Genomic DNA, 13,210 nt, shown 5'->3' on the forward strand with positions numbered 1-13,210 from the left:
CTCTAACCCTGTCCCTAACTCTCACCACTGTATCCTGAGTGACCCAACGGTGGTGTTAATGGAAATCAGGCTTTTCTGGTTTTCTGATTGTCCTGAAAATCAATAGGGTTCTGCCCAGTGATGCCTAGAACATCCCCTGACATTCTGGAATTGATCCAATGTGTTTTTCAAAGCTATCACAGTACAGACAGACAGACAGCTCGGCCAATTATTATTATAAACAATGGACCAGAGAACTAGGATTTCGGATACCTGGTGCACGCACACATTTACTGTGTAATTTTTGGCACATCACTGTAACATTGGTACCTCAGTTTCCCCATTCATTTCTAGTCTGGGAGCTGGTTGAAAAGGTCACAAATATTTTTGCAGATTTTTTTTTTAAAGTGTCAATTTCAATTTTTTTGTAAAGAAAAAATGCCAACCATTCGATAAGTTGGTTGGAATAACACACACAAAATGTTTTCCTTGATATTTCAGAAGTATTCATCCAGCTGCATTGATGAGACCCTGAAGGCTTTTTTGCCAGTGGTCCACAAGCTAATCTAGCAAGACTCTGAACCTCAGACCAGGCGAGCTTTTAATTCCTGATCCAAAAGAGCGTAATGAAAAGCCTCTGCTTTCAAATGGAAGCCAGGTAAATCGGGGATTGATCCACCTTGATGCAGAGGGGTCTCGACTCACATTGTTTGCAGCGGGAAACTGAGGGGTGTTTAGCTATTTATGGTATGAGCCCCCCAGATCATTCCCTGATACAACCTGAAAACTGATACAAACTGCATTTGATCAATACTTTGCTCCCACAGAGAGACCTAAAGCTCAGCAGGGTGCTGCAAATGGCCAGGGGTTAAGGGCCTCATCCAAGATCATTACGGTCAAAGGAAGTCTTCAGTGGATGTTGGATCAGACCCAAAGTGGGGAAATTCTTGGCTTGGATGTTACCTAAAGATGCCAGGCTGGCTTCTCCACTGCTTGGCACCTCATGTAGCCAATTACAGCTTTGCCGAGTGGGCATGAAGTGCATCCATGCCGATGACTTTTCTTGGCACGGGTGTAAGTGACTGCACAAGACAGCAGAGAACCAGGCCTAGCTTCCCTGGGACAATTACAGCTGTTACTACGGTAATCCGTGCATGATCCTCCCAGCAAAACATGTAAGGACTGTTACAAACCCCTTCTGCCCCAACTATCCCCTGGGAGGCAACCAGAATCACTCGGCTTGGGGGTAATGTGATTGGGACATGGCTGCTCTTGAACTCCCTGGGCCTAATTCTGCCCGATTTACACCCTGTGTGGGGTGCAGGGATGTAAGTCAGGGCCCCCTGCTGTGACAGAAATGGTTTGAGATAGAGTGAATAGTCATTAATCAGGGAAAACTTAGAACCTGTTGGGCTACTCATTAGGGTTGCCAGTTTTGGTTGGACATATTCCTGAAGGTTTCATCACATGACATCATCTTTAATTAAAGATTCATCTTTAATTCCTGGAGACTCTAGGATAATCCTGGAGAGTTGGCAACCCTACTTATTTACCAGGCTGTCTCCACTATCAAAGCCAAGAGGGGAAGCTATTCTGTTACCCTTACTCTGCCTGGCTGGCTCTAACAGGAGCTGCTGCCGTCAATGGATACTGGCCCCTGCCATGTGACCGGGGCATGGGCTACAAGCAAGTTTGGTGCCCAAATCTCATTGGCTTCCCCTTGGGAAGAGCTATCACATCCACCCTGCGGTTTTATGTCCCAGACACCCCAAAGGTCCATCCTACGGCAGGAACAAGGAGAGTAGCTCTGAGAGCGCCAGGTCCTGTGTTGGCAACAGTGCACAGCCACTAACGGTGGGAAACAGCAGCAGCAAATCCAGGCCCCACGTGGTGTATCAGCCTCAACAACCAAACAGGCCCCTGCAGACAGACAAGAGAAGCAGCCATGCCATTAGGAAGCCATGGAGGGTCAGAGATGGGAACTGTTTTCAGACATCCCATCAGAGGCAGCTCAGTCGTCTCGTCTGTCAGGGATATAGTCACCTCTTGTGTGTGTTTGCAGCTGTGGGGCTAGGCTAAGGTTACGATTTAGTTGCATTTGATTTAAAAAAAGAAAACAAAGCTGGAACTGTAGCCATTGGCATGAATGGATAGTTCCCTGCCCTGGAACAGGTCCCACCTCCTAGGCCAGCTCCTTAGTAATAGGAAAGGGCAAGTCTGACAGACGTCTAAACTGGCTGGAAGGGAAACAGATCCAACCTCCTGCGAAAGAGGCACATCAGCGCTGTGGTTGCTTGGTTCTGCCAAATGTAAAGGGCCGCCCCTAGAAAGGCATTCTGGGGAAAATAGTGAACCTAAGAGAGCGAGCCAATAGTGAGACGCTACCAAGAACCCGGAAGCTCTCTAGGAAGGGGTCGTTTCTCTCTTGTGCCTATTGTTGCTGTGTCACTGAGTGACACATCTTGTAACCTCGAGCTATGGCAGGTGAGTGGAGCTAGAACAAATGATCTGTCTTTTACCGAAGCTTCTGGGAATCAGCCACTGAAGATGGTGCAGCTCCATTGATTACCCTGGAGCAAAGCTTGGGCTTTGGCTGCCGCTTGGAGCCAGCAGAGGGCTGGGGTAACCCATCTAGGCTTCTAGTCCTGTTTCCTCTGGGTTCTCTGTTAAGTGGCTGTTTCCTGTTATTGATGTTGGAGGGGATGGCTGCGGGTATAGACTGCAGGGGTTGGCTTGTTATTTCCTCTTTGCCTATTCTAACCATTCAGGGTGGCGGCAGGGTAAGCAAGGATGGTCACCTGTGTCATGGGAATAGGGCAAGCGGCACCCCCGTTCCCTCTCTGGGCCACCTCCTCAGCTGTCAGCCTTGTGCCTTTTCCTCTCCTGGGGCAGAATCCTGCCGTTCTCCCTCTCCTGGGCTACAGCACCTGTGTGTTACCATGCTGACTGAGCGCAGCACCTGTGGTTCTTCCCTTCAGGAGTCCGACCGGGGTGAGCAGTGACCCGACAGACGGCTTAAACCAAAGTACGGTTGTTTTAACAGTAGGAATAAAGATTTAGAGAACAATGCTTTTAAAGCAGTCCACAGGCATGGCTTATCATCCCCTCCTGGTGAACTGGACCAGGGGTGGGCAAACTACGGCCCGGAGGCCGCATCTGGGGGCCTCCAGATGTTTTAATTTGGCCCATGAGCTCCTGCCAGGGAGTGGGATCCAGGGCATGTCCCCCTCGGCTCCTATGTGTAGGGGCAGCCCAGGGGCTCTTCCCCTTGAGTCTTCTAGGCTGAGATTCTGCACGCTGCCCCTATAGAGTGCAGCACAGGGGGCGGAGGGTCAAACCAACTTCACGCCACATTTGTGCCTTTGGATTATGAGCTGGCTGGGGGCCGGCAGGGTACTTGGTGTAGATGAGCAGCTGCAGAAGTGCCCTGATTTACAGTCATCTCCTGATGGCTCCCTAGGAATCCCCTCGGGGAGGGACTATGGCCCTCGCCTCTCATGCCCTCAGTAGATCCTTGTGAGGGCCTGTGCCAGGGGAATTCTACCCCGGCCTCCCGTTGCACAGGTCTGGCCCTCTATGCTGCTGGAGTGGCATATGGGGAACAGGATCAGTCCTCTGGCTTACCCTGGGTGTGGAGTCCCAGCCTCAGGATAGGCCCAGAGTGATGTGAACTGGAGCTGTGCTGCCAAATAATATTGAAAGGAGTTTGGGAGAGCTAGCTTCCTCCGGATGGGCAGCTGCTGAGTTTGCAGGCGCAGCCTGGCGTCGTCTCTTCTGTTCACCTGCGTACATGGAGAGACATGGGAGAGGATTAATGGGGAGGCTTTGGAGAAGGCCAGGAGAGTGTGCCCTCTAGGACTGTATTAATCCTGCCACGGCTTAAATGAGTTGTGTGTTCTCCAGATGCTCAAATCAGTAATTGCTTGAGTTAGGACACAGTGCAGAGCCAGTAAAAGCACAAGGTTGTTGTGCTCATTAATCCCCAGCTATTGAAAGGGTTTCAGTTGTAGCCCACAGGGCTAGCTTGCCTTCATTATATTGAACAGTAACGCACAGAACCTACAAACTTGTCTCCTGTAAGATGTTGGCTTCAGCAGTTAGCATCAGGCTTGAGGCCTATGAACTTGGGCACAGATAAATGACCTAACAGTCACCCCTAAATTTTGGGGAACTGGAAATAGAGTGGCAGGGGGAATTTGGTCCCTAATGACATCAGCCAGCCACAGGAGTATGAGCGAACACTGGCTTTTGGATAGAACATCCGCAAATGTCTGCTACAAGAGTGCCATGGCAACGAATTGATGTATATGATAATTAGTGTATTAATGATCTCAACTTATCTACAGGAGAAGGGCACCCCAACATTAGTAGGGTGAGGACATACAAATAAGGAAGAGGGGAGAAACCCCTAGTGACTATGCATTAGACATAGTGGTGTCAGGATAACATATTATCCAGCCTGTGAGTGAGAGAAGAGAGAGATGTAGCCCTTGGGAGGTGCCAGGGTGTTGGCCACTGGCGATGATGAGGAAGGTGATGGTGATGAGGAAGATAATGGCTAACATTCAGGTTGTTCTGCAAGGCATGGTGTGAGTATGTGGCTGTGCATGTAACATTCTGTATTATCTCTAGCCACCTTACTGGGATAGAGAGTTTGTGACTTTGCTAAATGAACTAATAAATTATTGTAAATATAGAAGAATTCCTATAGTGTGAGTATCAGAGGGGTAGCAGTGTTAGTCTGTATCCACAAAAACAATGAGGAGTCTGGTGGCACCTTAAAGACTAACAGATTTATATGGGCAGATGAGGCCTCACCAATGCTGAATAGAGGGGAATGATCACGTCCCTCGATCTGCTGCCAATGCCCCTACTTATACAGCCCACAATGCCGTTAGCCTTCTTGGTAAGAAGGGCACACTGACTCATATCCAGCTTCTCATCCACTGTAACCCCTAGGTCCTTTTCTGCAGAACTGCTGCCTAGCCACTCGGTCCCTAGTCTGTAGCAGTGCATGGGATTCTTCCGTCCTAAGTGCAGGATTCTGCTCTTGTCCTTGTTGAACCTCATCAGATTTCTTTTAGCCCAATCCTCTAATTTGTCTAGGTCCCTCTGTATCCTATCCCTACCCTCCAGCGTATCTACCACTCCTCCCAGTTTAGTGTCATCTGCAAACTTGCTGAGGGTGCAATCCAATATCTTCTTTAATGATCTGGAGGATGACATGAACAAAACCGGCCCCAGGACCAACCCTTGGGGCACTCTGCTTGATACCAGCTGCCAACTAGACATGGAGCCATTGATCACTACCCATTGAGCCCAATGATCTAACCAGCTTTCTATCCACCTTATAGTCCATTCATCCAGCCCATACTTCTTTAACTTGCTGGCAAGAAGACTGTGGGAGACCATATCAAAAGCTTTGCTAAAGTCAAGGAACAACATGTCCACTGCTTTCCCCTCATCCACAGAGTCAGTTCTCTCATCATATCAGAGGGGTAGCCGTGTTAGTCTGGTTCTGTAAAAAGTGACAGAGTCCTGTGGCACCTTATAGACTAGCAGACATATTGGAGCATAAGCTTTTGTGCTTGAATACATGCATCTGATGAAGTGGGTATTCACCCATGAAAGCTTATGCTCCAATACGTCTGTTAGTCTATAAGGTGCCACAGGACTCTTTTCAGAGTAGCAGCTGTGTTAGTCTGTATCCGCAAAAAGAACAGGAGTACTTGTGGCACCTTAGAGACTAAGATGCTACAGGACTCTGTTGCAATTAGGTTAGTCAGGCATGACTTGCCCTTGGTGAATCCATGCTGACTGTTCCTGATCACTTTCCTCTCCTCAAAGTCCTTCAAAATTGATCCCTTGAGGACCTGCTCCATGATTTTTGCAGGGACTGAGGTGAGGCTGACTGGCCAGTAGTTCCCCGGATCCTCCTTCTTCCCTTTTTTAAAGATGGGCACTACATTAGCCTTTTCAGTCATCTGGGACCTCCCTTGATCGCCGTGAGTTTTCAAAGATAATGGCCAATGGCTCTGCAATCACATCTGCCAACTCCTTTAGCACCCTCGGATGCAGTGTATCTGGCCCCAAGGACTTGTGCTCGTCCATCTTTTCTATATAGTTCTGAACCACTTCTTTCTCCACAAAGGGCTGGTCACCGTCTAGTGCATGGAGTGAAAATTACAGATACAGGCATAAATATACTGGCACATGAAGAGAAGGGAGTTACCTTACAAGTGGAGAACCAGTGTTGACAAGACGAATTCAGTCAAGGTGGATGTGGTCCACTCCCAATAATTGATGAGGAGGTGTCAATACCAAGAGAGGGGAAATTGCTTTTGGAGTGAGCCAGCCACTCCAAGTCCCTATTCAAGCCCAAATGAATGGTGTTAAGTTTGCAAATGAATTGTACATAAAAGAATAAATGGACACAAATCAGACATCAGGAATGGTAACATACAAAAGCCAGTAGGAGAGCACTTCAATCTCCCTGGACATTCAATAACAGATTTAAAAGTAGCCATCCTGCAACAAAAAAACGTCAAAAACAGACTTTACAGAGAAACTGCAGAGCTACAATATAGTTCTGCGATGATCTGGAAGCCTACTTTCGCTGTCTCCGACTCAAGGAATATTTTCAACACACCACTGAACAGTGCACTGATCCACTGGAACCCTCCTACCAACACTACAAGAAGAATTCTGTGTGGATTCCTTCTGATGGTCGAAATGACAGACTGGACTTCTACATAGAGTGCTTCTGCAGACATGCACAGGCTGAAATTGCGAACAAACAGCATCACTTGCCCCATAACCTCAGCTGTACAGAATGCAACACCATCCACAGCCTCAGAAACAACTCTGATTGAATTGGCCCTGTCAACACTGGTTCTCCACTTGCGAAGTAACTCCCTGCTCTCCATGTGTCAGTATATAATGCCTGCATCTGTAACTTTCACTCTATGCATCCAAAGAAGTGAGGTTTTTACCCATGAAAGCTTATGCCCAAATAAATCTGTTAGTCTTTAAGGTGCCACCAAACTCCTTGTTGTTTTTGTAGATACAGATTAACACGGCTACCCCCTGATACTAGAAACAACTCTGACATAAACAAAGGGGCTGACAAAGGAGGTGCTGTATTCATCATGATCAGGTCGGATTATGAACAGGAGGCTGCCAGACAACTCTCCAACACCACATTCTACAGGCCACTATCCTCCGATCCCACTGAGGAGTATCAAAAGAAACTACACCATCTGCTCAACAAACTCCCTGCTACAGCATGGGAACAAATCTATATAGACACACCCCTAGAGCCCCGACCGGGGTATTCTATCCGCTACCCAAGATCCATAAACCTGGAAATCCTGGACGCCCCACCATCTCAGGCATTGGCACTCTTACAGCAGGATTATCTGGCTATTTGAACTCTCTCCTCAGACCCTATGCTACCAGCACTCCCAGCTATCTTTGAGACACCACCGACTTCCTGAGGAAACTACAATGTATTGGTGTTCTTCCTGAAAACACCATCCTGGCCACCATGGATGTAAAAGCACTTTACACCAATATTCCACATGAGGATGGACTATAAGCTGTCAGGAACAGTATCCCTGATGAGGCCACAGCACACCTGGTGGCTGAGCTTTGTAACTTTGTCCTCACCCACAACCACTTCAGATTTGGGGACAACTTATACCTTCAAGTCAGCGGCATTGCTATGGGTACCCGCATGGACCCACAGTATGTCAACATTTTTGTGGCTGACTTAGAACAACGCTTCCTCAGCTCTCGTCCCCTAGTGCCCCAACTCTACTAGTGCTACACTGATGACATCATCATACGGACTCACAGGAATGAGGCCCTTGCAGAATTCCACCTGGATTTCAACAATTTCCAACCCACCGTCAACCTCAGCCTGGACCAGTCCACACAAGAGATCCACTTTCTGGACACTACAGTGCAAATAAGTGATGGTCACATAAACACCACCCTATACTGGAAACCTACTGACCGCTATTCTTACCTACATGCCTCCAGCTTCCATCCAGGACATATCACATGATCCATGGTCTACAGCCAAGTCTTAAGATACAACTGCATTTGCTCCAATCCCTCAGACAGAGACAAACACATACAAGATCTTTATCAAGCATTCTTAAAACTACAATACCCACCTGGGGAAGTGAGGAAACAGAATGACAGAGCAAGACAGGTACCCAGAAGTCACCTATTACAGGACAGGCCCAACAAGGAAAATAACAGAACACCACTGGCCATCACGTACAGCCTGCAGCTAAAATCTCCAGCACATCATCAACGATCTCCAGCTTATCCTGGAAAATGATCCCTCACTCTCACAGACCTTGGGAGGCAGGCCAGTTCTCGCTTACAGACAGCCCCCCAACCTGAAGCAATTACTCACCAGCAACTACACACCATACCACAGAAACACTAATCCAGGAACCAATCCCTGTAACCAACCTTGTTGCCTACTCTGTCCCCATATCTACTCTAGCGACGCCATCATAGGACCCAACCACACCAGCCACACCATCAGGGGCTCATTCACCTGCACATCTACTAATGTGATATATGCCATCATGTGCCAGCAATGCCCCTCTGCCATGTACATTGGCCAAACCGGACAGTCTCTACGTAAAAGAATAAATGGACACAAATCAGACATCACGAATGGTAACATACAAAAGCCAGTAGAAGAGCACTTCAGTCTCCCTGGACATTCAACAACAGATTTAAAAGTAGGCATTCTTCAAGTAAAAAACTTCATAAACAGACTTCAAAGAGAAACTGCAGAGCTACAATTCATTTGCAAACTCAACACCATTAATTTGGGCTTGAATAGGGACTGAGGGTGGCTGGCTCACTACAAAAGCAATTTTCCCTCTCTTGGTATTGACACATCCTCCTCAGTTATTGAGAGTGGACCACATCCACCCTGACTGAATTGGCCTTGTCATCACTGGTTCTCCACTTGTAAGGGAACTCCCTTCTCTTCATGTGCCTGTATCTGTAATTTTCACTCCATGCATCTGAAGAAGTGGGGTTTTTATCCACAAAAGCTTATACCCAAATAAATCTGTTAGTCTTTAAGGTGCCACTGGACTCCTCGTTGTTTTTATAGTGTGAGTGTTGCAACTGTGCACATCGGGGTTCCCAACTATATAGTAATTTTAATAATACTGGGCCTGATCTTGGGGCAAGAACCTGTCAACCCTCAAAGTGATAATTGAGAATTCTTAAGTAATCAATATAATTAATACATAATCTATAGCTCAGGCTACACAGTGACTAACGCCCGATCCTGCAGCCCAGACACAGATAAATCCCCTATCAAATTCCACCTGAGTTTTGCCTCCATCAGAAGGATTGGATGCTTTGGCCCAAATTCTGTCCCTCCATTCCTGCACTTGGCTAAGGGATGGAGGTTGAGGAGAGACAAAGGACCAGCTTGCACCTCCTGAATGCTCCAGTCAACCAGAGGTCTTCCCAGCCCCCAGTGTACAATATCTTAGAGTGACCTTGAGGGTGCCTTAATCAATGTTCTGTCCGACTCACAGACTTTAAGGTCAGAAGGAACCATTATGATCTTCTAGTCTGACCTCCTGCAAAACGCAGGCCACAGAATCTCACCCACCCACTCCTGTAACAAACCCCTGACCTATGTCTGAACTACTGAAGTCCTCAACTTGTAGTTTAAAGACTTCAAGGTGCAGAGAATCCTCCAGCAAGTGACCCGTGCCCCAGAGGAAGGCGAAAAACCTCCAGGGCCTCTTCCAATCTGCCCTGGAGGAAAATTCCTTCCCGACCCCAGATATGGTGATCAGCTAAACCCTGAGCATTTGGGTAAGACTTACCAACCAGACACCCAGGAAAGATTTCTCTGTAGTAATGCAGATCCCACCCTATCTAGTGTCCCATCACAGGCCAGAGGGCATATTTACCGCTAATAGAGCTGAAATGGTTCCTTATGAGTCATCCACCAAGCAAGGGTAGCTGCATTCCCGTGTGCTATGCCCATGCCCCCTTCATCCCTGGGCCACATCCTGTCCAAGAATCTGGATTGGGGGGCCAGAACAGAACCATTTAAATAGCCCTCTCTCAGCCAGGGAAACCATTTACACCCAGGCAGTTCTACAGGGCAGTTCCACCCCGTTTAGTGGAAAAGAGAATTGGACCCAATGGCTATAAATTATCTGGGTGTGAAATTGCTGTTGAGTCCAACGGGAACAAATGCAAGTTACATTCCAGTTTACCTTCGGCCACAGGTGGGGTTGTCATCACTTCAAGGGTGGTGAGTAATGAACATGCTGGACTGGTGGCTTACAGTAGGTGAGCAGTATCAGGAGGTAGCCGTGTTAGTCTGTAGCTACAAAAACAACAAGGAGTCTGGTGGCACCTTAAAGACTAACAGATTGAGGGTATCAATAGGTGAGGGTATCACAGCAAAGAGGGAAGGGAGGGTCACATAGTTCATACCTGCAATGCAGTATTGAGAAGGACATGACTAATGGTGTCACAGCATAGGGCATAATGGGCACCCCTGCTTATAGAGTCAAATAAAAGGGAATTTTGCTGGTTCTTTCTTACAACACCCTGTGGGAGCAGCACCCAGAAATGTAACCAACTGGATAAATTGATTCCTACATTGTAGCTGTGCCAGAATTCAGAACAAATGGAACCTTGTGCTCAAGTAAATGCTGTGCCTGGTTCCATTGAGAGAGTGTTCACTGTCCCAAGGGGTGGGGGAGCATTTGGAAGAGGAATGCAAGGATGAGCCTGGAGTGAAACTAAGACAGATGAGTCCTCTTGAATGCAAAAACAACAAGGAGTCCAGTGGCACCTTAAAGAATAACAGATTTATTTGGGCATAAGCTTTCGTGGGTAAAAAAACTCACTTCTTTAAGGTGCCACTGGACTCCTTGTTGTTTTTGTGGATACAGACTAACACAGCTACCCCTGATACTTGCACTCTTGAATGGTTGCTATGGTTACAGCGCTATCGGTTGGCCAAAGTCTCCGCTGGAGTTTTACATAAGGCCAGAATGGACCATGAAGATCATCAAGTCTGGCCTCTTGCTCAGCACAGGCCAGAGAACTTGCCCAACCAATTCCTGCATCAAGCTCAGAATACCTAGCCGAGCTACAAAGATCTTTTAGAAAGACATCCAGTCTTGATTTAAAGATTTCAAGTGATGGGGAAATCAACTCCATCCCAAGGTTACAGGGGACACTACATACTAAAAGGTGAACTGTCAGGCCGGTGGGAGGTTACTAGTGGAGTTCCTCAAGGATCAGTTTTGGGTCCAATCTTACTTAAAATTTTCATCTAGATAATACTTTGTCCTACCATGAGTGCAGGGGACTGGACTAGATGACCTCTCAAGGTCTCTTCCATTCCTATGATTCTATGATTAATGACCACGGCACCAAAAGTGGCATTGTGCTAATAAAAATCTGTGGATGACACAAATTTGGGAGGGATTGCCAGTACAAAGAAGGACTGCAATATCATACAAGAAGATTTGGACAATCTTGAACACTGGAGTAATAGAAATGGGATGAAATTTAATAGTGCGAAGTGCAAGGCCATGCACTTAGGGACTGTGACAAAGTTCCTCCTCTATCTTGGTGGGTCCTGCACTTAGTGGTGGATTTTCTTGCCTCAGAGATTCACCATGTGGGTTGGAGAACAGCCCAGAGACCTTCCCCTGAGGGAGAACCCACAGTCCAAGTCAATTGGGAGGTGTGGGGGGAACCCAGGCCCACCCTCTACTCTAGGTTCCAGCCCAGGGCCCTGTGGACTGCAGCTGTCTATAATGCCTCCTGTAACAGCTGCATGACAGCTACAACTCCCTGGGCTACTTCCCCATGGCCTCCTCCAACCACCTTCCTTATTCTCACCACAGGACCTTCCTCCTGGTGTCTGATAACACTTATGCTCCTCAGTCCTCCCACAGCACACTCCCAGCTCCTCACATTCCCAACACAAACTGAAGTGAGCTCCTTTTTAAAACCCATGTGCCCTGATTAGCCTGCCTTAATTGATTCTAGAAGCTTCTTCTTAATTGGCTCCAGGTGTCCTAATTAGCCTGCCTGCCTTAACTGGTTCTAGCAGGTTCCTGATTACTCTAGGGCAGCCCCTGTTCTGGTCACTCAGGGAACAGAAACCCTGTCTGACCTGGGACTAATAGATCACTCTCCTGTAACCCTCTGGCCTGGAGGGAGGGGGCTGCTCCTCCTCTTTCTCTGCTACCTGCTTGCTGGCTGACTAGCTGCTAGACCCACCCACACCTTTGGGTGCTACTGCTCCAGCTACAGCCCCTTGGGGGGGGGGGGGGGGGGGGGGGGCCTGCTGGCCCACTCCCCAGAGGAGGGGAGGGAGAGACCCCAACCATTGCTCATGCTGCTGGGAATACCACCACCTCCACCTGGGTGGAGTGGGCCCTCCTGGACTGAGTAACTTTTGAACTGTGCTCTTGTGGTGGGGATCTAGACTGTGTTTGTGGGGACACAGGGGGTGTGGCTTGGAGCCTGCCCCCTGGTCCATCCGTGTCCCTCCCCCCACCACCATCATCATTGCCCCCTCCACCACCCCCTCTGGCTACTTATCATCTACCTTGAGCTCCTGCCTCGGGGATTTCAGCTGCTCCCCAAGGCTTGCTACACCCTGTTGCCACCATTGGGCCTGATGCAGCAGCCAGCTTGCAAGGACTTTCTTTTTTGTTGCAAGCGCACGTGGGTGCACGTGCCCCCTCTTTTTGGATTGACCCTTTCCCCCCTGCAACAAGCCCACAGCTTTGCCCCTGCTGCCTACCCATTTGCCCCTTGCTGTCTTTTGCCCCTTCCCCTTGCCCCAGCTCCTCGCTAGCTCCAGTTTGTTTGTCTGCCCCACCCTTTCCCTCTGCAGCCTTTGTTTGACCTGCCCCAGCTTCCGAAGCTAGCCCCGTGGTTTCTCTGCCCCATTTCCAACCTGGTTGCTCCCTTCCCCCTGCGGTCCCCTTACCCTGATTAGCCCCTCCCCTCGTGCGCCCATGTCCCCTCCTATGCGCTTGTGCCCCTCCCCATTTTAGTTTGATTCTATTTCACTGCACCCCCCACCCCAATGCTGTTATCTCCTCCCTTCCTTGGTGCAACAAGAGGAGCCAGAAACCTTCCCTGAGTCGGTGACTGACCCCTAGTCCTTGATAGCCCCCCATCCACCCCC

General features: G+C 48.5%; 1 long non-coding RNA gene across 2 annotated transcripts; it reads right to left on the reverse strand.

The window, feature by feature from the left end:
* Positions 1-752: 752 nt before the first annotated feature.
* Positions 753-12,014, reverse strand: LOC135975824 (uncharacterized). 2 transcript variants are annotated; one of them, XR_010592873.1, is made up of 4 exons: positions 11,908-11,982; positions 10,260-10,372; positions 3,604-3,761; positions 755-1,899 (listed from the first exon to the last, which is right to left on the reverse strand). It is a non-coding gene; the product is annotated as an uncharacterized LOC135975824 (long non-coding RNA). The 2 variants fall into 2 exon arrangements; XR_010592874.1 differs by lacking the exon at positions 10,260-10,372 and having other exon boundaries at positions 753-1,899; positions 11,908-12,014.
* Between the last annotated feature and the right edge of the window lie 1,196 nt (positions 12,015-13,210).

The sequence above is a fragment of the Chrysemys picta genome, chromosome 15, assembly GCF_011386835.1.
Source record: "Chrysemys picta bellii isolate R12L10 chromosome 15, ASM1138683v2, whole genome shotgun sequence".
NCBI classification, from domain to species: domain Eukaryota; kingdom Metazoa; phylum Chordata; order Testudines; family Emydidae; genus Chrysemys; species Chrysemys picta.